General features: G+C 38.9%; 1 protein-coding gene and 1 pseudogene across 1 annotated transcript in view; both read left to right on the plus strand.

Annotated features, from left to right (window-relative positions):
- The window catches only part of MOSMO (modulator of smoothened), a 75,960-nt gene that overhangs the window by 7,707 nt on the left and 43,486 nt on the right, over positions 1-24,767 (plus strand). The window lies entirely within an intron of this gene.
- On the plus strand, positions 4,752-4,931 carry LOC142423499 (U2 spliceosomal RNA; annotated as a pseudogene).

A 24,767-nucleotide genomic window follows, 5' to 3' on the forward strand; every position in this document is an offset into this window, starting at 1 on the left:
CTGAGAAGCAACAAAGCCCACATGGAAGAAGCACACCAGCCTGTGTGATCACGAGGTGTCGAAGGGATCAGGTATCAGGCATTAAAGAACAAAAAATCATATTATTGTGAATGAGGGAGAGTGCGAAGCGAAGACCCAAATCTCATCTGTAGGCAACTGGACATCCCCTTACAGAAGGGTCGCAGGCAGGAAACAAGCCAGTCGGGGTGCAGTGTAGCACTAGTGAAATATACAACTTTCCTCTAGTTCTTTAATTCCCGCCCCCACCCCCATCATGACCCCAGTTCTACCTTACAAATCCGGCTAGAACAGAAGATGCACACTGGTACAGTTTAGAGCTGGAAACACAGGGGATTCAGGACAGATAAACCCCCCAGAACCAATAATGAGAGTAGCCATACCAGGAGGGTAAGGGAAAGATTGGGGGACAAAGGGGAAACTGATTACAATGATCTACATATAACCCCCTCCCTGGGAGATGGACAACAGAAAAGTGGATGAAGGGAGACTTCGGTCAGTGTAAGACATGAAAAATAGTAATAATTTATCAATTATCAATGGTTCATGGGGGAGGGAGGGAAAAATGAGAAGCTGATAGCAAGGGCTCAAGTAGAAAGAAACTTTTAAAAATGATGTTCTATTGTGAGGTTGGTGCAGGACCGGGCAGTGTTTCATTCTGTTGTGCATGAGGTCACTGTGGATCGGAACTGACTCAGTGGCACCTAACAACAGTATTCTATTGTATGGACATACCACATTTTACTTACCATTCACCTGTTGATGCACATATTGGCTATTTTTGCCTTTTGGCGATTGTGAGTAGTGTGGTACAGTAAACATTGGTGTCCATATGACTTCATGGCTTTACATTCAGGTATTTTAGGTCTACCTCAGAGGACAACTGTGGGGTCATTGTGCCTTATACTCTTAGAAGAGCTTTAATGTTCATTTTGTGATTTGATTTCGGCAGTTTTTTTATATTTTACCCATGTAAACTAATTATTTTTGTTTTCTCCCACATGTCAGTGTGGGATCCGTTCAAGAAAATGCTTAAGAAGTATTATTTGTACTGTTAAGTATTACTGTCTTAGGCTGAGTTCTCTAGAGAAGCAAATCCAGTAAAATATATATTTGGAAACTCACTGCCATTGAATTGATTCCAACTCATAACCCTGTAGGACAGAATAGAACTGCCCCTGTGGGTTTCTGAGACTGTAGCTGTTCACAGGAGTGGGAAGCCTGCCTTCCTCTTGTGGCGTGGCTAGTGGATTCAAACTACTGTTAGCAGCCCAGTGTGTAACCACCATGCCACCAGGGCATGTACACTCAGATGATTGAGAGAGAGAGAGAGAGAGATAATCACTGCCATTGAGTTTATGCCAACTCATTAGGGACTCTATAGGACAGGATAGAACTGCCCCCTGTGAGTTTCTGAGACTATAACACTATGTGAGAGTAGAAGACCCAGTCTTTATCCAGAGGAGCAGCTGGTGGTTTCAAACAGTTGATCTTATAGTTAGCAGCCCAACTTATAACCCCTACACTGCTAGGGACACACACACACACACACACACACACACACGAGAGAGATTTTTATTTACCTCACTGGCTCATGCAGTTGTAGAGGTTGGCAAATTCCCAAGTGTATGGGTCAGATGTCAGGTTGGAAGCTTCTTTGACTCATGTAGCTACATCTACTGCCCTCAAATCAGCAAGTCAGACAGCAGCCTGCTGGTTGCAGAGGTTGATAAGCCTTAAGATTGTTCCGTAAGACAAAAGCTAATGACTCCCAAGTTTAGCAAGCAATATGGCAGGCTGAGACCTCAAGCACAAAGAACCAGAGGTTGGACGCCGAGGAGCCAGGGATCCAGGATGAGCATAAAAGCCCAAGACCTTTGCCAGAACATTCATGTTTTGGACACAGGCTACACCCTAACTGAAACTCTTCAGCTGGTTGCTACTCAGCATATCTCACCATGAGATGATTGACTACATTGTATCAGATCTTTCAGAAGGGATGAAACTATCATAACTACCAAACCAGAAAGTTGTGACCTAGCCAAATGGGCATATACCCTTAATCATCACCGCCCATGCCTTGTCACCTGCCATCTGTACACATCTGCATAAACCATACATAATCTCTAAGTAATTATAAAGTCATACTTGCACCTAACATGATACAACTAACATGTATACAAGTGAAACCACATTAGCCCCATTTGCATTTTCTAAGTGTAGAAAACAAACATCTGATGTGTATATACAAAGAAATACAATGATCACAATCCTGGTTTCTGCAGCTGATCATAGGGTTGTAGTTGGTATTTAGAATTGTCTCCTACCACCTACTCCATATTCCTTTTTCCCTCATCACACACTGCTGCTTGTGGTTCTTTGCTTGGTACAGTGACCCAAACCGTCATTCCTAAAAGATCTGGGCTATTCGTAGTCACATTTGAAATGGGTCGCTGTAGTTTTCCAGTGATTTTAATCACGGACACAGTAGTACTAAGAGATGTCCTAAGGAACCTCCTGCATTCCAGTTCTTCCTCCTGTTAAAATTGAAGTTTATGGAAAGAACAGACAATCCAGGACAGGGAAGTACCTCGCAAGGTTTCACCAAAGTGCTGCACTAAAAAAATTTTCACAGAGCTTAATTAAATGCAGAGTACAGAAATACAAGAAAATTATGATTGGCTGATATTTATAAAATCTTGCTTTCATAGACATAAGAGCCCTTAAAACACTCCTTTGCTAGCCACACAGTGTGAATTATTTAACAGCTTATTCTATGTATATTTCTTTTTTTCCCCCAAAAGCTTTCTTGGAACTTAATCCAAATTTCACACAATCAGTAATTCAATCATATCAAGAAGAGTACAATCATTACCACAATCAATTTTAGAACATTCCCTCCCATGTTAAAACATTTTAAAAAATTAGTTGTGTGATCACCATCATTTCTAGTGAGTACTCCCTCCCTCTTCCCACATAGTTTGCTCTCCCCAACCCCTTCACCCTCCCTATCTCCTACCCACCACCCGTACCTCTCCTATCAAGCCTGCGTCAGTTGTTATCTCTATGCCTCTACTCCTATGCTTTTCTTTAGCTCCATGATTTATCAATCCAGTTTCCCTTGGTAAGCAGGGTCAGTCACACTGGCCAATGTAGTAAGTCCCTCTTTTGCCTGTTCATGGAAAGGCCCGAGGATTCTGGCATTCTTAACTTTCAGTTCCGTGGAATCGGGGTTGTCTTCAGGTATTCAAGTATGCCTGTCTTTGGGATTAAGATCGCCAGACTAGCACAACATAGGATTGTCATACAGGAAGCAAAATTTTGTGAGTAGTACCATGGCTACTTTTGTTCATGAGCCCTTTGATCAGTGACCGGAATGGCTGGGGAAAGAGAATGACTGGTTTCCACTGAATATGTCACCCTATCCACTTGATTGCTAGAACCCTCCTTTGCTAATGTCACCCTTTAGTGAGCATTCACTATAAAAATATTACTTCTTTCACCCATTCAGAGAATTCTAGCCATTATCACTTCTTCCTTATACTTTCTTGTTCCAGTTTTCTAATTGTGTTCCTTATAAGTCTCTGACCATCCAGCCAAACCTTTGGTCACAGCCCATAAATCAGTATGCAATCTCACATCAGCCATTTTCATAGAAATTCTCCAGGTTTCTGTTCGCACATATTAGAAAAGTCAAGCAGTTCTTCTGGAGAGTAGCATACCTTTTCCTGGACTACGTGTTGCACTTTACTCTTTGAGGCTTGCTGGGGTTTAAGTGTGCTGTAAGGTCTAGAAGCAAAAGTGGGTGGTAGGGTGGTGGGTAGTTCTAGTGTTGAGTAGGCCTAGCCAGCCAGCTTCCCTATACTTCTCATTCTGACATAATTGCAGCAAACTGTCAAACAATCACCCAGTTCTTGCCAAAACTTGAACTATTGGTTGTGATATTTCATGTATTACTATTACCACCTCACCCCATGGATTAGCAACAACTACAACAAAACCCACTGCTATTGAATGGATTCTGATTCACATGGACCTTATAGGGCAGCATAGAACTGTTCTTTACGGCTTCAGAAACTAATCTGTGCAGAAGCAGACCACCTCATCTTTTTCCTGAAGAGCAGCTGGTGGCTTTGAACAGTCACCCGTGTGGTTACTGGTCCAGTGCTTAACCCACTGCACCAGCAACATCCTTTTTACTTAAATAAAGAGAGTCACCAGTGCCTTTAAGACTAGTCAGCCTTACGAATTTTTCTGTTTGAGAAATTTTCAGATACAAGTTTTGCCAGTTTAAAGACGGACAGGTGAGTGGAATTTCAGTCTTAGTGATAATTTTGCTCTGAACAAGAGAAACACAAAATTTTCTGCTTCGGTAAAGAGTTACAGTCTTGGAAACCCACAGAGGCAATACTACTTGTCCTATAGGGTCACTATGAGTGGACCCCGACCGGTGGTAGTGAGTTTTGGTTTTGTTTTTAACAAGTCATTATCATTACTTTCTCATCACTAAGGAGGCAAGCTTTTGATTAAAAAAAGATTTATTTTTAGTGAGTTAATCTTAATAAGATTGGCCATCAATCAAATCTGCATCTGGTAACTGTAAATGATCTGTGTGTTCCTTTATTAAGAAGTCATGACTTTACTGCAGAGATTTCTCTGACTGAACCATCCTGGATTTGCCTAGTACTCTTTCTTTATGAAAATTTCAAAATGTTTTGTAAAAGTCTCATCAAATCGCTTCTCGGCCTTTTGGCTAAGATCAAGTGTAAAGGTCTCATCAAGTATATAAAGGAACTTCTCTCTTGACTAATCAAAATTTCTCTTTTTTCTGGAGTTTGTTATTATGTTCATGTTATAGTTTTTCATAACTAATTTAAGGGTTAGTACATTTATACCTGAAAAATATACGCATCATTTTTCTTTTTAATTATTTAGAATGGATATGTTTAAGGAATCTCAAAGATTTATTTTTATTTTCACTGATTAAAAGTAATATTGGAGAGCAGGACTTATATCTGTGGGTAAGCAAGCTTTGCAGTAGTCAAGCTCACAATTAAATATACTTAAATATTCCATCTCAAGACTAGGGGACCTGCCTCTGTGGCATTTGTAGCATGAACAAATAGAGGCAAATGTGTGTTCTCTGCGAACAGTTTGTTCTCAAGGACGAAATGTTGGCTCTTATTTATTTATCTATCTATCTAGCTAGCTACTTATTTATTTATTTTTCTTGCACCAGTCGGATGAAGTCCTTCCTCTCCCCCTGGGAGGAAGGAATACAGAGCACAGAGCCTACCTGCTCACCCTTGCCCCTCTGGGATAGAGAAACTAGGAACAGGGGAAAAGCGTCACTGATGGAAAACCCCTCCGGAGCTCTGGTGGTGTAAGGGGTTCAGCATTGGACTGCTCATTTCAAGGTTGGCAATTCAAATGACTGGATTCTCATGGGAAACAACCGAGAACCCTTGCATTTACGGCCTGGAACCCACAGAGACAGTTCTAATCTATCCTGTCAGGCTGCCGTTAGAGAGAATCAGCTCACTAGCAGTGGAATTTAAAACATGAAGATGTCTAGTGTTTGTGAGGAGTTGTAACTTTGGTTTTCCCCCACATTTGCAGATTGGCAGATTTTTGGGGAAGTGAAAGACTTAAAGTAGGTGGTGGTGGTTATTGCTCTTTTTATTACTGTCTACACAGGAAATTCTGGTAAACCTCAGATGTAAGACTGTGGTCTTGGGGTTCAATATCTATTGCAAATAGATCCTGGCCTACAAACGAGGGGTCTTTGGTTTTAAAACATTACAATGTTATATTGCCTAAGCAGACCTATTTATCAGATACTATTGTGTTCGGCTGCCAACAAGGTCAGCAGTTTGAAACCATCGGCTACCATGTTGGAGAAAGGTGAGGCTTTCTACAGTCTCGAAAATCCCTAGGATCAGTTCTACCTTGCCTTGTAGGGTCACTTTGAATCAGAATTTTGTTTGGGGTGGGTTTTTTAAAAAAAAATAAGTAATAAATAATAATGATATTTTCACTTGAACTGTGATCATTTCAGTGATTAAAAAGATGCTTTAGAGTGAAGGAGCTCTATAGTGTTAGTTATTAAGCAATTCAGCAAACCTATCTAGAATTTGTTTTGGCCATCATTTTACCAATGGCTTGTAGAAAAGGTCAGAATGTGGTTACATAAGGCAAAAATCAAGGTCATGATATTGGGGGAAGGAAGCACCAGAGAACTAGAAGAAAGTTGTGTTTCGTCAGTGCTATACTGCACCCTGACTGGCTCATCTCTTCTGTGTGACCCCTCTGTAAGGGGATGTCCAATTGTCTACAGATGGACATTGGGTCTCCACTTAATACCCCCTCCCCAATTCACATTAGGTATGATTTTGTTCTGGGTCTTAGATGCCTGATACTGATCCCATCAACACCTCATGATCACGCAGACTGGTGTGCTTCCATGTGGGCTTTGTTGCTTCTCAGCTAGATGGCCGCTTGTTTATCTTCAAGACTTTAGACCTCAGACGTTATATCTTTTGATAGCCAGGCACCATCGGCTTTCTTCACTACATTTGCTTATGCACCTATTTTGTCTTCAGTGATCATTTCAGGAAGGTGAGCATCACATAATGCTGGATTATTAGAACAAAGTGTTCTTGTGTTGAAGAAGTACTTGAGTTGAAGCCCAATGTCCATCTGTAACCTTAAATCTTAACATATAGATGTGAGTACATAGTTCTGTTCCCTGACCTCAATTCTACCTTACAAATCAGATTAGACCAGAACATGCACACTGCTACAGATAAGAGCCCAAAACACAGGGAATCCAGCATAGATAAACCCCTCAGAGCCAACAATGAGAGTAAGAGATACCAGAAGGATTGGGGGAGGGAGGAGTAGAAAGGGGGAATCGATCACAAGGATCAACCTATATTATAACCCCTCCCAGGGGAACAAACAACAGAAAAGTGGGTGAGGGGCGACAGAGGATGATGTAAGATATGAAAATAATCTATAACTTAAGGATTTGTGAGGGAGGGTAGGAGGGGGAAGAAATGGGGAGCTGATATCGGGCTCAAGTGGGAAGAGAATGCTTTGAAGATGATGGCGGCATATGTGCAAATGTGCTTGACACACTGGACGAATGTATGGCTTGTGATAAGAGATGAAAGAGCCCCTAATAAAAGTATTTATAAAAAAAAGAAAGCACAAATCTTGATGTTGGGTTTTTGGTCTTTTGTTGTTGTTGTTTTAGTTTAAAAAGCATTAACAAAATGTATACATTGGCCTTTTGAATCCCCCTACCCCCCAAGATAGAATCTGCATAACTAAAATTAACCCATTTCAAGTATATAACTCAGTGACTTTTATATTCAGAGTTGTGTCTCCATTACCACAATCCGTTTTAGAGCATTTTAAAAGAACCTCTTCACCTTTACACATGAACCCAGGTCTCCAACTTTCCCTACTCTCAGCCCTAAATAGTCACTAATCTATTTTCTGTCTTTATGATTAACCTATTCTGGATATTTCATATAAGTGAAATCATACAATATATACACAAGGGTGTCAAAAGTTCAGGGGGTGGGAATCTATCACCTTTAAATTCCATTTTCTACGAACTTTTTGAAGCCCCTTAGTATGGTGTCTTGTGTCCTGCACAGTTCATTTAGCATGTTTTCAAGGTTCATACATATTATAACATGAATTACTACTTTATTTTTATTACCATGTGCTTCTGGTTCCTATTTGCACATCCTCTGGGCTTAAGACATTTTTTTAAAAGTATATTCATGAGCTGGTGACTTACTAGTTTTACAGCTAGAATATCAAGAGTCAATGTATCTCAGAGACTGAGAATCAGTTTGAAATATAGAAGCATGACAAGTAGTATAGCTGAATCTTTAGTTCTAGTTATTTTTATGTTTTCATTAGCTTTTGTAATACAACTTGTAAAGCAACACACACTTACCTTATAATGAGAGTTTAACCATTCAGCTTGAATGAGTAATTATATACATAGTGACCTTATAGCGTATCCTTCCTCTAAGTAACTCAGAAGATTATACTGTGACAACATACAGGTATAAATTTCATATTTATAGCTTGCCTATTTGTGATGGTTTATGTAAACATGATATATCTTTGTGTTTGTCATGTTTTATTTTCAAGCTCTGAAGCTGTATGTTTGTTTCCAAGTATTCTAGAATTCTTTGACTATCAGCTAGCTGCTAAAAATTGTAATATTTGCAACACCTCATCCAATTGGTTACATTGGCTTGATTGTTTCAATAAGATTGGCAACATTGTTTCATCTTTTACCTAGGATAGAATGCTGATAAAATCATGTTTAACAAATGTCCTCAGAAAATACTAAAGAAGCTAGAGAAGAGCCCTGAGAGAACTTAGAGACCTTGGATATCAGAACCAAAATTAAATTCACTGTCATTACGCAACCTAAAAATAAGCATATGGTTCAGAATAACTTTTTAATAATAAACCTTTGTAAACTTTAATGCATGTTTCTCATTAGTTGTAAATTATAAGGAAGAGTCCTTGCCAACTGTGCTTTGAGTACATACTATAGTCCCTTCGGATTTATTGCTTTAGAGTTGACGGAATAAAGACCATGTGAACTTTGAACTTGAATGTTGTTATCAGTGATACTTGCATCTAGCTGTGCATATGCATTTATAATTTGCTTACATGAAGTTTCAGTGTGTGATTCCAGTTCAGTTTTGAAACAAACTGACTTATCTTTGAATCAGTGCTCCTTTGTTTTTTAATTAGGAAAAGACTGCCCTTTTTGTGTGTCTCTTTATCCTAGCTTTGCTATAAATAAAAGGTCACATTTGGCACTTTGACACTTGCTCTTGTGTGTATTGAGCAAAAAGGCAGCTGTCGACTTATAATACATTGTTCAACTAGGAGCCATATGCTACTATCATTAGAGATTAAACATGAGTGAAAAAAATTGCAGTTGGTTGGATGGAGTAAGCAAATGGAAGAACAGAATTTTTTCTAGATCTCCCCGTTGGCCATATACTTTCAACAAGTTGTTCACCTGGAATATTGCTAAGTATGCTTTCAGCTAAAATAGTAGATAGGCCTGCTCAGATTAATTCTGATGATCTCACTAACTTTCAAAGACCAAGATTTCTATCTAAGGCTACTTAGACTATCAAAGATATGACTATTTCATTTTAAAAGTACTATCAAAAGCTTTAGTTTACTGTGAATATTCCTTAAGTTTTCCCACAGGTATTCCTTCTTACTACTGACTAGTCTCATCACAAATGCTTAATGAAGTATCTGTGGACTGTAAGGAACTACTAATACTAAATAAATTAGGATTTATTTAAGCAAAAGAGAAACTTTTCTCTTTCAGGAATTTGTGCTGTTTGGGAAAGGGGGTGGTGTGTGTGTGTGTGTGTGTGTGTGTGTGTGTGTGTGTGTGTGTGTAAAGCCATCGTATTTTCAGGTTGCCACTATGCATATGAAAGCGGGTCGATGAATAAGAAAGACCGAGGTAGAATCAATCCATGTGAATTATGGTGTTGGCAAAGACTATTAAAATACTATAGAGTGGCAGAAGACTGAACATACCTGTTTGTGAAGAAGTGCTTCCAGAATGCACTTTGGAAGGAGGGTGGCGAGACTTCATCTTGTGTACTTGTGGGCATTTTATCAGGCGAGGCTGGCCCTCAACAGATGAGGTGACAGTGTCTGCAGCAGTGGGCTCCAGCATCGCAATGCCTGTGAAGATGGTGCCGGGCCAGACAGTGCTCTATTCTGTTGTAAATTTGATTGTTTTAAATCAGAACCACTCAACATTAGCAACAATTTCACATACGTGTTGTTCTTAGGTGTCTTCCAGTTGGTTTCGGTTCATAGCAGCCTCAAGTACAACAGCACAAAACACTCCCTGCCCTGCACCATCCTCACAATCATTGCCGTTTGCGTCCATCATTACAGAATTGTGGATTTACTGAACGGCTTCCTCTTTTTCACTCTACCAAACTTGTCTGATGTCCTCTTCTAGTGACTGGTCTCTCTTGATAGCACGTCCAAAGTACAGGAGGCAAAGTCTTGTCATAACCATTTCTAAGGAGCATTTTGACTGTACTAACTACAACACAGATTTGTTCATTCAGCAGCAGCCAATAATATATTTACTATTCTTTTTATCAACACAGTAGTTCAAAAACATCAATTCTTCAGGCTTCCTTATTAATTTTCCAGTTTTCACATATATGAAATATTGAAAATACCATTGTTTAGGCAATCATACTTTAGTTTACAAAATGACATATTTGCTTTTTTTTACATATTTGGTTTTTAACGATATTTTTTGCTAGCAATTTGTACAATGCAATATGTCATTTGATATCCTGACTGCTGCAATTTAGTCCATTTGTGGAGTTTGGTTTTCTTTATGTTGAGCTACGGAGCCTGGTGGTGTGACAGGTTATGCATTGGGCTGCGAGGTGTAAGGGCAGCAGTTCGAAACTACCAACCACTCCTCAAGGGCAGTGGGGGAGTGAGTGAACTCTATTGAGGTGTAATCCATATTGAAGATTGGAGGCTTTGATCTTCATAAGTAAATGGTTCAAATATTTTTTTTGCTTTCTGTAAGCAAGGTTATGCCATCTGCATACCACAAGTTGTTAATGAGTCTTTGTCCAATCCTAATGCCCTATTCTTCTTTATCATAATCTAGCTTCGTGGATTATTTGCTCAGCATGCAGATTGAATAAGTATAATGAAAACCCTATTATACACCTTTCCTGACTATAGCCACAGAGGTGTAGTGGTTTACAAATTGAGCTGCTAACCACAAGGTCAGTAGTTCATACCCACTAACTGAACTGCAAGGAGTCTTGGTGGGTTATGTATGGGGATACAAAATTCAGGGTCAACAGTTCAACTCTTCCATTCGCTCTGTGGGAGAAACATGAAGCTTTCTGCTTCCACAAAGATCCACAGCCTTGGACACTGGGAAGGGTAGTTGTACTCTTGCCCTACAGGGTCGCTGTCAGGAATTGCTGCCATAGCCATGAATTTGGCCAGGGGTGGTGGTGGTGGTCTGAGTGGGGGTGCTGGAGAAAGATGAGGCTAAATATGCTTAGAAATTCCACAGGGGCTGTCTCACTCTATTCATAGGGTTGCTATGAGTCAGAATTGACTTGATGGTAACAAATTTGCTTATTTTTTGAGTATTCTTTTGTTCTGTTCAAATTACTGCTCTTGGTCTAGGTATAAGTTCTGGATTTCCCATTGTTTGCAATGTTATTTGTAATTTGTTATGATCCACACAGTTGAATGGCTCTGCATAAGGACTGGGACACAAGTAAGCATCTTTCTGTCAAGGTTCAAACCCCCTAGGTGTACTGCAAGGAGTCTTGGTGGGTTATGTGTTGGAATGTAGACTTCAGGGTCAAGAGTTCAACTCCTCTATTTGCTCTGGTCAAGGTTTCAGTCAAGGTTCCTCTAGTACAGCAGTGATATTTCTTGATCCATGTCCTTTTCTGAATCCACTTTGAAATTCTAATCGTTACCTGTTAATGTACTACTGCCACCATTTTTAATCATCAAAATTTTACTTACATGTAATATGATATTATTCAGTAATATCTTCATTCTGTTGCATCAGTTTTCTTTGGAATAGGCATAAATATGGCTCTCTCTCCCAATTGTCTATCCACGTAGCTGTCTTTCAAATTTCTTGGCATAGATGAGTGAGTGCTTCCAGCACTAAATTTGTTTGTTGAAACATCCCAGTAAGTATTCTGTCAATTCTTATTTTTCACCAGGCATTCAGTTTTTCCTTCAATGTCATTGATTTTTTATTATATCTCATTTCATGACATTCTTTTTGGTATAGTGACCCTGTGTAGTCATTCCTTCCATCTTCTTTTTTTTCGCTCTGTAATCATTTTATTGGGGCTCTTACAGCTCTGTAACAATCCAAACATCCATTAGGTCAAGCACATTTGTACAAATGTTGCCATCATCCTTTTCAAAACATTTTTTTTTCTGCTTGAGCTCTTAGTATCAGCTCCTTGTTTTTCCCTTCCCTCCCCAACCCTCCCACCATCGTGAACCCTTAATAAATTATTATTATTTTCTTTTTTAATCATTTTATTGGGGGCTCATACAATTCTTATCACAATCCATACATACATCCATTGTGTCAAGAACATATGTACATTTGTTGCCATCATCATTCTCAAAACATTTGCCTTCTACTTGTGCCCTTAATATCTGCTGCTCATTTTCCCCCTCTCTCCCCATTCCCCCTCAGCTCATAAACCCTTCATCGTTCATAAATTATTATTTTGTCATATGTTACACTGGCCGACGTCTCCCCAGCCTTCTTCTCTGCTGTCCATCCCCAAGGGAGGAGGCTATACCTAGATTCTTGTAATCAGTTCCCCCTTTCTACCCCACATTCTCTCCACCCTCTAGGCATCACCACTCTCACCGCTGGTCCTGAAGGAGTCATCTGTCCTGAATTCCCTGTGTTTCCAGTTGCTATCTGTACCTATGTACATCCTTTGGTCTAGCCAGATTTGTAAGATAGAATTGGGATCATGATAGTGGGGGGTGATGGGGGGGGGGGAAGCCTTTTAAGAACTAGAAGAAAGTTATATGTTTCATTGTTGCTACCCTGTACCCTGACTGGCTTATCTCCTCCCCAATGAATTATTATTATTTTCATATCTTACACCATCTGCTGTCTCCCTTGACCCATGTTTCTGTTGTTCTGGGTTGGGGGTATTCTATGTCGATCATTGTGATCAGTTCCCCCTTTCTCCCCCCACCTTCTATCTTCCTTTGATGCTTCCTGAGTTCATTGTGTTACCAGTAGAATCCTTCAAAATTGCAACTCAAGGTTTGAAGTTTTCTTCAGTTCTTTTCAGCAACAAGTGAAATAAGTGTCAGATATATGGCAAAATTATTATCTGTTGAGGTTGGCAGGTAGGAAATAGAATTGTGTCTTAAATGACGCTTTAAATTTTTTTTATTAATCATTTTATTGGGGGACTTACAAATCTTACAACAATGCATCTTTCAAATGTATTAAGCATACTTGTACATACACTGCCATGAACATTTCCAAAATATTTTCTTTCTACTTGAACCCCTGGTATTAGCTCCTCTTTTTCCCTCCCTTTCCCACCCTCCCACACGCTGAATCCTTGATCAGTTATATATTATTGTTATTTCATGTTTTATACTGTCTGGGCTATATATTCAACCTTGTGATGACTTTCCCCTTTTTCCTCCCCCCCCCCCCATCTCCCTACCCTCCTGATATTGCTACTCCTACTATGGTTCCTGAGGGTTTTATCTGTCCTGAATTCCATGTGTCAAGAGCTCTTTATCTGTACCAATATACGTACTCCGGTCTAGCCAGATTAATAAGGTAGAACTGGATCATGATAGTGGGGCAGGGAGGAAGCATTCAGTAACTAGAGGAATGTTGTTTCGTCAGTGTTATACTTCATCCTGATTGAATTGTCCTTTCCTTGTAATCCTTCTATGGGGGGTGTCCAATTACCTTCAGATGGGCTTTGGATCTCTACTCCAACCCCCGTCTTTCACATTGATATAATTGTTTGTTTGGGATCTTTCTCTACCTGATCCAGTCAACACCTCAGGATCACACAGGCTGAAATGCTTCTCATGTGGGCTTATTTACTTCCCTGTTAAATGGCTGCTCGTTTAACTTCAAACCCTTAAGAACCCAGACACTATGTCTTTTGATAGCCAGGCACCATTCACTTTCTTCACCACATTTGCTTATGCACCCATTTGTCTTCAGTGATTGTATCATGGAGGTGAGCACACAATGATATGATTTTTTTGTTCTTTGATGCCTGATAACTGATCCCTTTGGCGCCTCGTGGTCACACAGGCTGGTGTGCTTCTTCCATGTGTGCTTTGTTGCTTCTGAGCTAGATGGCCGCTTGTTTATCTTCAAGCCTTTAAGACCCCAGATGCTATATCTTTTGATAGCCAGGCACCCGCAGCTTTCTTCATCACATTTGCTTATTCACCCACTTTGTCTTCAGCAGTTGTGGTGGGAAGGTGAGCATCATAGAATGCCAATTTAATAGAAAAAAGTATTCTTGCATTGAGGGAGTACTTGAGTGGAGGCCCAATGTCCTTCTGCTACCTTAATATTAAACCTATACATATACACACATAGATCTATTTCCCCATTCTCATATATAAATATATTTGCATATACACATGTCTTTATCTAGACCTCTATAAATGCCCTTTGCCTCCCAGCTCTTTCCTCTATTTCCCTTGACTTTCCTCCTGTCCTATCATGCTCAGTCCCCACCAGGATTTCAGCAATTCCTCTTTGTTACATTATCCTTGATCATGCCCTACCAGGCCTCCCACACCCTCCTCACCACCAATTTGGATCACTTGTTGTTCCCTCATCCCTTGGTTTGTTAACACCACTTCCTTTCCCCCCACTTCTCCCTAGAACTGTTGATCCTGTTTTCTCCTCCAGATTGTTCATCCAGCCTATCTTATTTCGACAGACCAGCGGAGATAATAACATGCACAAACACAAGACAGCAAATCCAAGCAACAATATACAACAAAACAACAACAAACCAATGACAAAAAATAAAACAAAACACAACAAGAAAGAAAAGCTTGTAAATTAGTTCAAGGATTGTTTGTTGGCCTTTAGGAGTGTTTTCCAGTCCAGTCTGTTGGGGCACCAGGCCCTGGCCCCAAAGTCCACCTTTAGCATTCCCTGGGGACCTCGCCACTCCATTCCCTTGCTGTTCTGTTGCACCCCTTAGTGTTTTGCCTCAGTGTGGTAGGATCAGATCGGGTGCAATTCCCACACTGTGTCTCTGGTGTTGTCCCCTGTAGGGCTATGGGCAGTGCAGAGCGTCATGTCTCATAGTGGGGCCGGCCATATGGTCCTCCTCTGGCTGCTGTAATTGGGAACATCATCCTCATGGCCTGGTGGGCCAGGATGTGCTCCACTCTCTCCTCCTCCCCATTCATCTGCTCTCATGTGCTCCAATCAGATATGCCCTCTCCCAGTGCTGCAGATTCAATGCTGTCCTTTGAAATAAATTCTTTTGGTGGGAGGGGCAGGTGTCCACTTAGTAGTTGGGATTGGGGCCGGCCCCCAGACCTCTCCACTGGTTGCTTATGGCTCTTCTATCTTGGTGGTCTTGAGATTCTTTTTGCTTCTGAGATGGTTCACTTTACACCTAGTGAAATGACAAAACTGTTTAATATCCTTGTTAGTCTTCTACACTTTATTTGCATGTTCCCAAACCAATCATTTGGTGGGAGTTACAAAGACTCTGGATAGAAGAGCCATACTAAGTAATTTCACTTCACTGCATTTACTTATCCAAGGGTAGATCTTATTCTTAAAGATACCACAACAAAAACTATTTGCTTTTTTATTTTAACATTTTAATGGGGACTTTCACAGTTATAACAATCCATACATCATTTGTATCAAGCATATTTGTATCTGTATTGCTGTTTTATAAATGCAGTCTATATTCTCATCTCTAAACTTTTGCTTACGTTGTTTATTCTCAACCTGAAATGCCTTGCCCTTCTTCCTGGTCCCTGTCTTGCCAGTGTCCTACCCATCTTCCAAACAATTTCAACTGCTGTCTTCATGAAAACCCTTTTGATTTCTCTATCCTAAAGTGATTTTCCCCCTTCATAACTTTATACTTCAGCTTTCATTGCCACATGTCTCTGTCTTGGTTATTTGATATTGCCCTATTTGATAGTGCAGACCCTAAGTTCTTTGAGAGTAAAAATATAATTTATGAATCTCTATACCTTACGTAAGGTGCTCCAGTGGTGCTGTGGGCTAGGTGTTGGGCTACTAACCTTAAGGTTGGCATTTCCCACCAAATGTTATGTGGGAGAAGTCTGTTGCCACAAAGATGGACAGTCTCAGAAATGGCACCATTAAGGTGCTGTGAATCAGTAATGGCTTGATGACTGGGCCTTGGTTTGGTGGAGATACCTGAGGGAAGTAGCACTTAGTGTAGGCTTGCCCATTGTAGTAAAGAGGGAATGTTTTGATTGACCTTAAAATTCTGAATTTGAGTCAAGGAATAGAATAGGGAACTCTGGAGAGTAAATATTTGCAGGTAAAATAATGAGTTTGCTTAAAACATGATCAGTTTTAAGTAAAAGTAGACTGTCCAAGCAGACTAGCGTGCAGGAAAGTTAGCATCCCCAATTTTATCTCAGTTTTAGTTATATGCATTAAATTATTACTTAGTAACTACATAACCACAGAATTTAATCTTAATATTTTGAGATGTTGCAGTGAGTTCTGGCTACCATATAATTGTTTTCAACTTGGAATAAACACTGTTAAGAGATAATTAATTTGTAAGTTAACTGGTTGACACTGAAATATTGACTTCTGCAACAAGGAGTACAGTGTATTGAAATTGTACTGGTAATTGACATGAGAAAAGATAAAAGACATAAGAAAGGACATCCTTTTCATTTCTTTAATTTGTTTGACTTAGAAGCTTCGGGCATTCTTTATGCGTGATATATGTGCTTTGTTTTTGGCTTACAGATTGTCCTAACTGAGGAAGAAACAGAAGGAAGTACAGAGAATGTGTTTTAAAAGATTTCCTGGAGTAGAATAACCTGAGGTACAGTTAGCTAAATGGAGACGCAGGTGTGTAAGAGCCTGAGTTTATGAGAGCACGAGTAGAAACACTGTGTGGTGGTATGTGATAGTGGGATGAAAATGAGGGGTTGAGGAAATAGTAATGGGTCAGCGATCTCTTCCTTGGAGAAGCAAAGTGATGCAGCAGAGTTGTTGGATCTGATGCTCCTCATTGCAAGCCCATAACAGGGGCTGTTTGCTTGGCTGGTGTGGTTAATGTTTTGTTGATGGTCACTGCTCAGCACTAGATGGACCAAAGGAGAAACAGTATTTTATGTGCCAGCTAAGGTGTGAAGTGGTCTAAATTGAGAATGTTTAACTTGAAGACTAATTTGATAACTGAACCCTAATCCTAATTTAGAAACCATGGTGACAGAGTGGGTTAAGCTAATTGGAAGCTCAGCAGCTTGAATTCAGCAGCCACCCTGGAGGAGAAAGATGGGTCTTTCTGCTTCCATAAAGACTTATAAGCTTCAGAAATCCAAATAAGGTAGTTCTACTTGTCCTGTAGGATCGCTGTGAGTTAGAATTGACTCTGTGGCAATGAGAATTCTGACTTTATCATAAACGTTTTTGCTTGTACTAGAAAAAAATACCTAATTGTTTATTCTTATCAATGAAAAGTACTTCAAGGACTCCTCTTCACCCATTAATTCTCTTTTAATTTAAAGAAAAGTTGGTGTAGAGAGTATGTGGAATTTTAAAAAATTAAATTATAGTGAAAAGAGTACGGGTGTTGAAATCCATACTCAGTCTAAATTTCAGCTCTGATAATTTCACCAGCTATTTACCTGGTCTTTCTGAGTATTAGCTCCCTTGTAGGGTGGTTGTTAGAATTAAAATTAATGTATGTGAAACACCAACTACATTACAGACACACATAGATTAGTCTGTTGCCACTTTGCATACATATTGCAATAGATTACCCACCAAACATAGGAAAAACCATCCTTAAACAACTTCAGACAGTTGATTGCTATATTGTTTTTAGCATATACACTACATATGTCCCTTACACATTCCTGAATTTCTGACCTTTCTACCTTACTGCATGAAGGGAAAAGATTACTAGGCAGCCTTTCCAAATATTTATATACAAGTGTTCTGGGTATCAAATTCGAAGTTAAAACACAAACAAAACAGACTTCACTGCCACCAAGCTGATTCTGAATCACAGCGACCCTATAGGACAAAAAAAAGAACTGCCCCTTTGCCTTTCCAAGACTGTTTCTATGGGAACAGGAAGCCTCATCTTTCTTCTGCAGAATGGCTTGTGGATTTGAACTTCCAGCCTTGCAGTTAGCAGTCCAACTCTTAACACACTGTGCTACTAGAGCTCCTTACTTCTGTGTATCAAAAAACCCCAAACTCACAGCTATTGAGTTCATTCTGACTCATAGTGACCCAGTAGTCCAGAATAGAACTGCTTCTGTGGATTTCTGAGACTATGAATCCTTACAGGACCACAAAGCCTCATGTCTATCTTGGGAAGTACTTGGTGGGTCCAAACTACTGGCCTTGTGGTTAGCAGCACAAGTAACCCACTATGCCATGAGAGCCCCTCCTGTGTATCAAAGGTAACATATGTATAGGGATTTTCCAGTAATTATATAGATTATGCTAAACAATTAGCAATCTGTTGACCATCTTACTGTAGTTAACATTTGCTAAGTAGGTTATGGTTGTTGACTGTGGTCCTAGCATAGATTTCAATACAACTGGCTAAGTATGTAAAATGTATCCCCAGTCTCTTGAGGTGAAGTCTGTAGCCATGTATCGATGTAGGATTCTAACAGTAAGGAAGACTGATATCCACATAACCTATAAGGTAATTTATGGTATACTCTTACTCATTTTCTTGCTTTTTAAAAATATATTATTTTGGTGGACATTTATATAGCAAAAATTAGAATTCCTTTAAACAATTTCTATACATATTTTTTTCAATGGCATTGGCTACATTTTTCACACTCTGTGTGTGGTTTTCTTGATATAGTATTCACCAATCATATACCTCCATGGTTAAATCACATTTAAAATGAATTTTATATACATAATCACAATCGGTTCCAGTGCTCGCTCCCCCCCCCCAGATTCCTTGTTTGCTCACCTTTTCCTGTCTCTCCCCCGCAACATCCCTCATAAAAAATTTCATCATTTACTATCTCTCTACATGTACTGCTTTTGTGCTTCAGAAACTGGGAAAACAAGCAGAAACAATTAAAAAAAAGCAAGTTAAAATGGCAAGAATAAAATAATAATATAAACATACAATTTAAGTAAGATAGAAAACTCCATCAATATAATTTTCTTATTATGAAACTTCATATTCTGTTTTCTGTAGATAAAAGTTTGAGAACTTAATTTTAAAATATAAAATCATTAGTTCAGTCTCAGAGACTAGGTAGAATAGGAGAAAAATCTGAAAAAATTCAAATTCCTAAAACAAGATCAGACTTACTGGGCCCATAAGGATTGACTGAAGAAATCCCCGAAATATCGCCCTCAGGTACCCTTTGAGCTGGGAACGGGAGCCATTCTCAGAGGTCACCCGTCAGCCATACAGTAGATTGACTTACATGTAAGTATCACCTCAGAATAACGTGGTTCCCTAAGTGATCACCTGTTTAAAGCCAAACAGTCAACTCTGACCCAAAAAGTAAAGATGAGAAGGCAAGAGACAGCAGGGAAGTTTGCTCAATGGGAACAGAAGAAACCATAGAAATCATGAGCACACTTGTACATTTTCACCAGTACTAGAACAGTTTGTATAAAAATTGTTAAATGGGAACCTACCGTAAATCACTGTGTAAATACTCACCTAAAACACAGTAAAGTCGTTTTCACAAATAAACTGTACTTTTCTGTTTTAACAAAAAAGAAAAGAAATCATACCAAGGAAAAGCGCTATCCTGTTTAAAAGAAATAAAGGCAGTTGTGCTTCAGCATATTGGATCACTTTTATGCTCCCCCCCCCCGTCCCGATAAAGGTTTAGTGGGCTAAAATCAGAAAGCAGACTCCCAAATGCTGAAATGTCCCTCATAAAGGGGTAATACGGGGAGCTTTAGAAGACTATTTCTAGTATCTGCCTGCTTCTTAAAGTAGCTGTTGTCCGGTAACTATTTAGAATCAGACCAGCAGCTCTGTAATTGTCTGTTTTAAGTAAACTACCCTATATTTGAGATTAAATTATCTTTTATGTACCTTCACTTCGCTAGGGAGGTGAATGCATTCTTGGTTTTACCCGTTTTCTTTTTTTAGCCTAAGTTGTCAGTGTCGCCCCCCACCCCCAAGCCTCTGCTGTCCCTTTGATTCCAACTCAGTGATTCTACAGGACAGAGTAGAGCAACCCCATAGGGCTTTCACTGCTGTAAAACTGGACACGCAGATAGCCACCTCTTTGTCCTGCCAAGCAGCTGGTGGATTCAAATCGCCAACCCTTCTGTTAGAGACCAGTGCCTAACACTGTGCCACCGGGGCTCCTCGGTAATTACTAAAATATTTTGGCCTTTCCAGACTACCTCCCGCAGTTCTCTGCTCTCCCACTTAGAGTCTGTTGCCGCAGATGCCCAGCCTCATCGTTCTAGCAGTTCATACCCACCCGGGTGGGGAAAAAGCCATGATGCGAAACAGATGTTCTCAGCCGTTCTGAACGGTACGGGGCACGGGTGTAGATCTCTTCTCCCATGGGGCACTGCTGTGCTCTGCTCCTGCTTTCTGAGCATGGAGTTTTACTAAAGTTTTTCTGTTTTGTAATTGAGAACCCATCCACTTCTCTGGTGAGTGAGAAGGTCATCACCAGACTGCACTGAAAAGGCTGCAAAGACTCTTCTTTTCTGCCCAGAAATTCTCTAGTGATTCTTTGTTGGTGATATCCTTGTCTTTTTTTAAATATTGTTTTGGCCATCTCTGGGATTGAAGAAGAATGGAAAAAATTGATTCATTCCACCTTCTTGAAATCTCACTTACCAAAGTTATAATGATGAAGTGAAAGAAATCAGTGGATGGGTATGTTAGTTGATTTTACCTAAATAATATTGTGAATATTTATTAGAAATTTACTTCATATTTCTTTACTAAACTTTTTATTAGTAAAGGGAAAATTATGATACAGTAATTTTCCTAATATCACACCTCTCTCAGGTAAGTGAGCCAGAAAATGCTTACATTCTGTAGCCCCCTTTTATGGTGCAACGTTATTTTTGATCAGTTAGTATTCAGGACATAATGTAGTGAAATGATTTGACCATGGAGCCTTCTGTCTTGTATTCTATCTAGCATGATCTTGAGGAACATACCTCAGAGGGATGATTTGATGATTAAAGCATTAAATATAAAACATGTAAAGTCTAACTTACAGAAATTCTTAGTTGTTAACTTTTCATTAACCATAGGTTGTAAGTAGTACACTGTGTGTATCTAAAGTATTATGTACTTTTTAAGTCATAGATGTAGCAAAATACATGTCACCACTACTGAAGTATACATTCTAGTCTCTGTACAAATGACCAAAATTTTTCTCTCCTAGGAAGGGTAGTACAGCTATTATAAGAGTGAGAAGAGTAGTCAGAATATAGGTGTTGCTTGGACCGTTTGTATGTTTTATGTATTAAAAATTAGATTTTATTTAAAGTAATGAAAATGAGAATATCTTAACTACAAACTGAAAATAAGGATCCTAAGCTGTATATCAAATTGGTAGATAATGTTAGGATAAAAGGAATTCAGGTAACTTTGGAAAAGTAATCTGAATATATCTTCTAAGTGAGGTGTAGCCTAAAAATAAACAGAACTGCTAAAAGCATTGAATTTTACTTAATAAATATACTTTGGGGGTACCCCCCCTAAAGCTATATATTTAAATTTTTTTTACAAAACAACTTATCACCTTCAAAGTACTCTCCATTCCACTTACTACATTTGTCAAATCTTTTATTCCATTCGTGCTCGCCTTGTGGGAAAAATACTCATAATATGAAAACTCTACCCAATGGAGCTTTTTCCTTGCTTGTTTGTTTGTTTGTTTGTTTTTATCCCTGAAACTGTCCACAAGGAAAACGTTATTCCCATTTTGCCGATAAAGCATGTTGAGAGAGGAGCAGTGATTTGCCTGCCATTTATTTATAAGGTAGCAGCGCTGGATTCACGCCCCCTACTCTGATCATTATACTACCCTGCCTTAATTTTTTTTTAATAGTGTGCCGTTTCAGGTGAGTCCCTGTTTTACCATACTACTTCCTCTGGAGCCTTCCTTCCTTCTCTTGACAGCATCTGTAATTATTAGAACTACATTTTGAGGACCTTTATAATCTCTTAAGGAATCTTCTTTCTTTCAAGTATTTCATTCTATATAATCCTGCCTACCTTTTAAAAATCTGCCTTCCTAAATTAAAGGCTGTTTGACTCTGTGAGTCAGGATTGACTCAATGCTAGGGAGTAGCAACCGCACCCTTTGCTGTACACAGGCTAAGGTGACATGAAAGCTTTCACTTTGGATTCTCTCTGCTCTACTTCACCAATAAGTAGTTTCTGAAATTTCAACTAGTGTTTGAGCCATGAATTTTTATAGGTATAGTCTATATTTGTGATAACCACGCCTGGAGTTTGCACTGGGTCCTTAAAATCCTCTGTTTATAATTTAGGATGTCCTACAGTGACTTGGTGATGTGACCTGAAGAGGAAGTGATAAAGAATGCAAATGTTAAATTTCCATTTTCATATGAGAGATAGTAGAAACAAATATTACTTTGTAAACTGATTTTGAAATGACTCATTCATTAAAGAAGGCAAATAAATATAGCAATGAAACAAGGACATAATAACTGGTTGTTAAATGAACTCTGTGCCCTTTTGAAAGGGGAGGATTCAGGGAGAAAACATGTAAATAATTTGGATATACAAGCTGCTGTTCAAGATCTTGCCTACTAAACAGAATGGGAGGAATCCAACTATTGGGGAATGTAGTTGAATCTTGTTTAAAGTATTTTGTGTAGCAAATCTCAAAACTTAAGAGGTTTTTAAAATTGCAGCATTTAAAAACTCTTGCATTCGCAGAATCAAAATGGAATTCAGTTTTTAAAATCACCCTAAACTATCCTCACAGTATATATCTTTAAAATATAGTTTTATATCATACATAGAGAAATTGTTAAAGAAGGTCTATAATAGGAATACAGAGGGGGGTGTTCTTTGTTTGTTTTTTAAGATTAAGTTGCTAACCTCTTAGAGAAAGTGATTTTTGGTATTTTTTTGTCCAAAATAGTTATTTGTAAAGAATATGTCACTTTGGAAAACAGTGTTTGTGAGATAGCATTGTTGATCTAGCCAAGGTTTTAACTCTCTTGATCAGTGGTTCTCAACTTTCCTAAAGCCACAACCGTTTAATGCAGTTCCTCATGTTGTGGTGACCCCCAACCATAAAATTAATTTTGTTGCTACTTCATCACTGTAATTTTGATACTGTGATGAATTGGGCAACCCCTGTGAAAGGGTCGTTCGACCCCCCCCCCCAAAGGCGTCGCAATCCACAGGTTGAGAACCACTGCTCTAGAGAAACATTCAAGACAAATTAAACTGTTGTATAAAAATATTCTTATATAGTAAATTTTGAAAAGACTAGACTAAGTGAAATAAGTTTAGCAAATATTCTGTAATTCTATGTATATGAAATATTAAATAGGCAAATTTACAGAGACAAAGTAGATTAGAAGTTAACAGGGACTAAAGGAATGGTGCAATGGACAAGTATTGCTTTTTGGGTGAAGAGTGTCAGTTTGGGGTGATGTAAAAGCTTTGGACATGGATAGCCATAGAAGTTGAACAACACAGGTAAACTAATTAATACCATTAAATTAGATATTTTCCAATGTGAAATTTCATTATATATGTATATGTGTCTATTTGTGTGTGTTCACTTTATATATCTAAGGGGTAGAATTATAATAGTAACAAGTTTTTAAATTTATGCTCCTTCAGATTTATTATGAATGATAAGCAAAGATAATTTTTTTTAAGAGTGTGCCTTGAAGTAAGAGATTTGAAGTAGAGTTCAGGATAAAGTGGGTTTTTCTAAGCCAACAGACTTGAGATTCTGTTTGGACAATAGAAAACTGCCAAACCACCTACCTACTCTACTTCTTCAATGGCAAGAAAATTGTATTCTTAATTGATTTCTCGTCCCTAGCTCTTGCCGTCTGTTAATCTACCTCCATAGGAAATTTTCTGTACTCCTTTGCTGTCTTGTTTAACTAAAACATGGGTAACAATCTGAGTTTTTCATAGTTTTATTGGCATGTACTTATGTATCATGCGATGTAATTGTCCAGTCATATTAAGATGTGTGCCATCATCACCACAGTCAGTTTCAGAACATCTGTACTCATTGTTAGTTCCCCATTTCCTCCCTCCTCCCCTGTCATGCCTGTAGGCAGTTATCAATCCAGTTACTGTCTCTATAGATCTACCTATCCCAGATTTCATATACAGAAAATCAGACAAAACAAAAACCACCAATAATGACTAGACAAGGCATAGAAAAATTTTCCTCAAAAAGAAAGCAGAAAATATTAAAAACTGAAACAACTTTAACATAGGTGAAAAGGGAGATCAAATGATAAAGTATTATGTTTTAATCTATGTGACCACATCTGCTACACTTGACCTTACAGTGCTATCTGTCTGATATTCACATCACTTGACTGTGTGGTCAAAAGGCACTCACCAGAGCTTAATCTATATGGGGGCCCTGCAAGTGCATTTTGGGTTTCCACTGTCATGTATAGCCTTCTGCAAACGGGATACTCTATTTAAGTTCTGATACCATTCCCTCTTTTGGATTTGGATTTTATTACTTACAATCCTTGGATCACACAGGTTGGTGTGCTTCTTCCATGGACTTGACACCTCACTTAGTTGGCTGCTTGTTTTAAAACAAGCTTTTAAGTAAGACCTCAGGCCTTATTCTTTCTGAAAGCCATGCACCATCTGGTTTCATCACCACATTTGGCTATAGCACCCGTACCTTCAGTGATCTCTCTT

This window comes from Tenrec ecaudatus, chromosome 12 (assembly GCF_050624435.1).
Source record: "Tenrec ecaudatus isolate mTenEca1 chromosome 12, mTenEca1.hap1, whole genome shotgun sequence".
In the NCBI taxonomy this organism is placed as follows: Eukaryota; Metazoa; Chordata; class Mammalia; order Afrosoricida; family Tenrecidae; genus Tenrec; species Tenrec ecaudatus.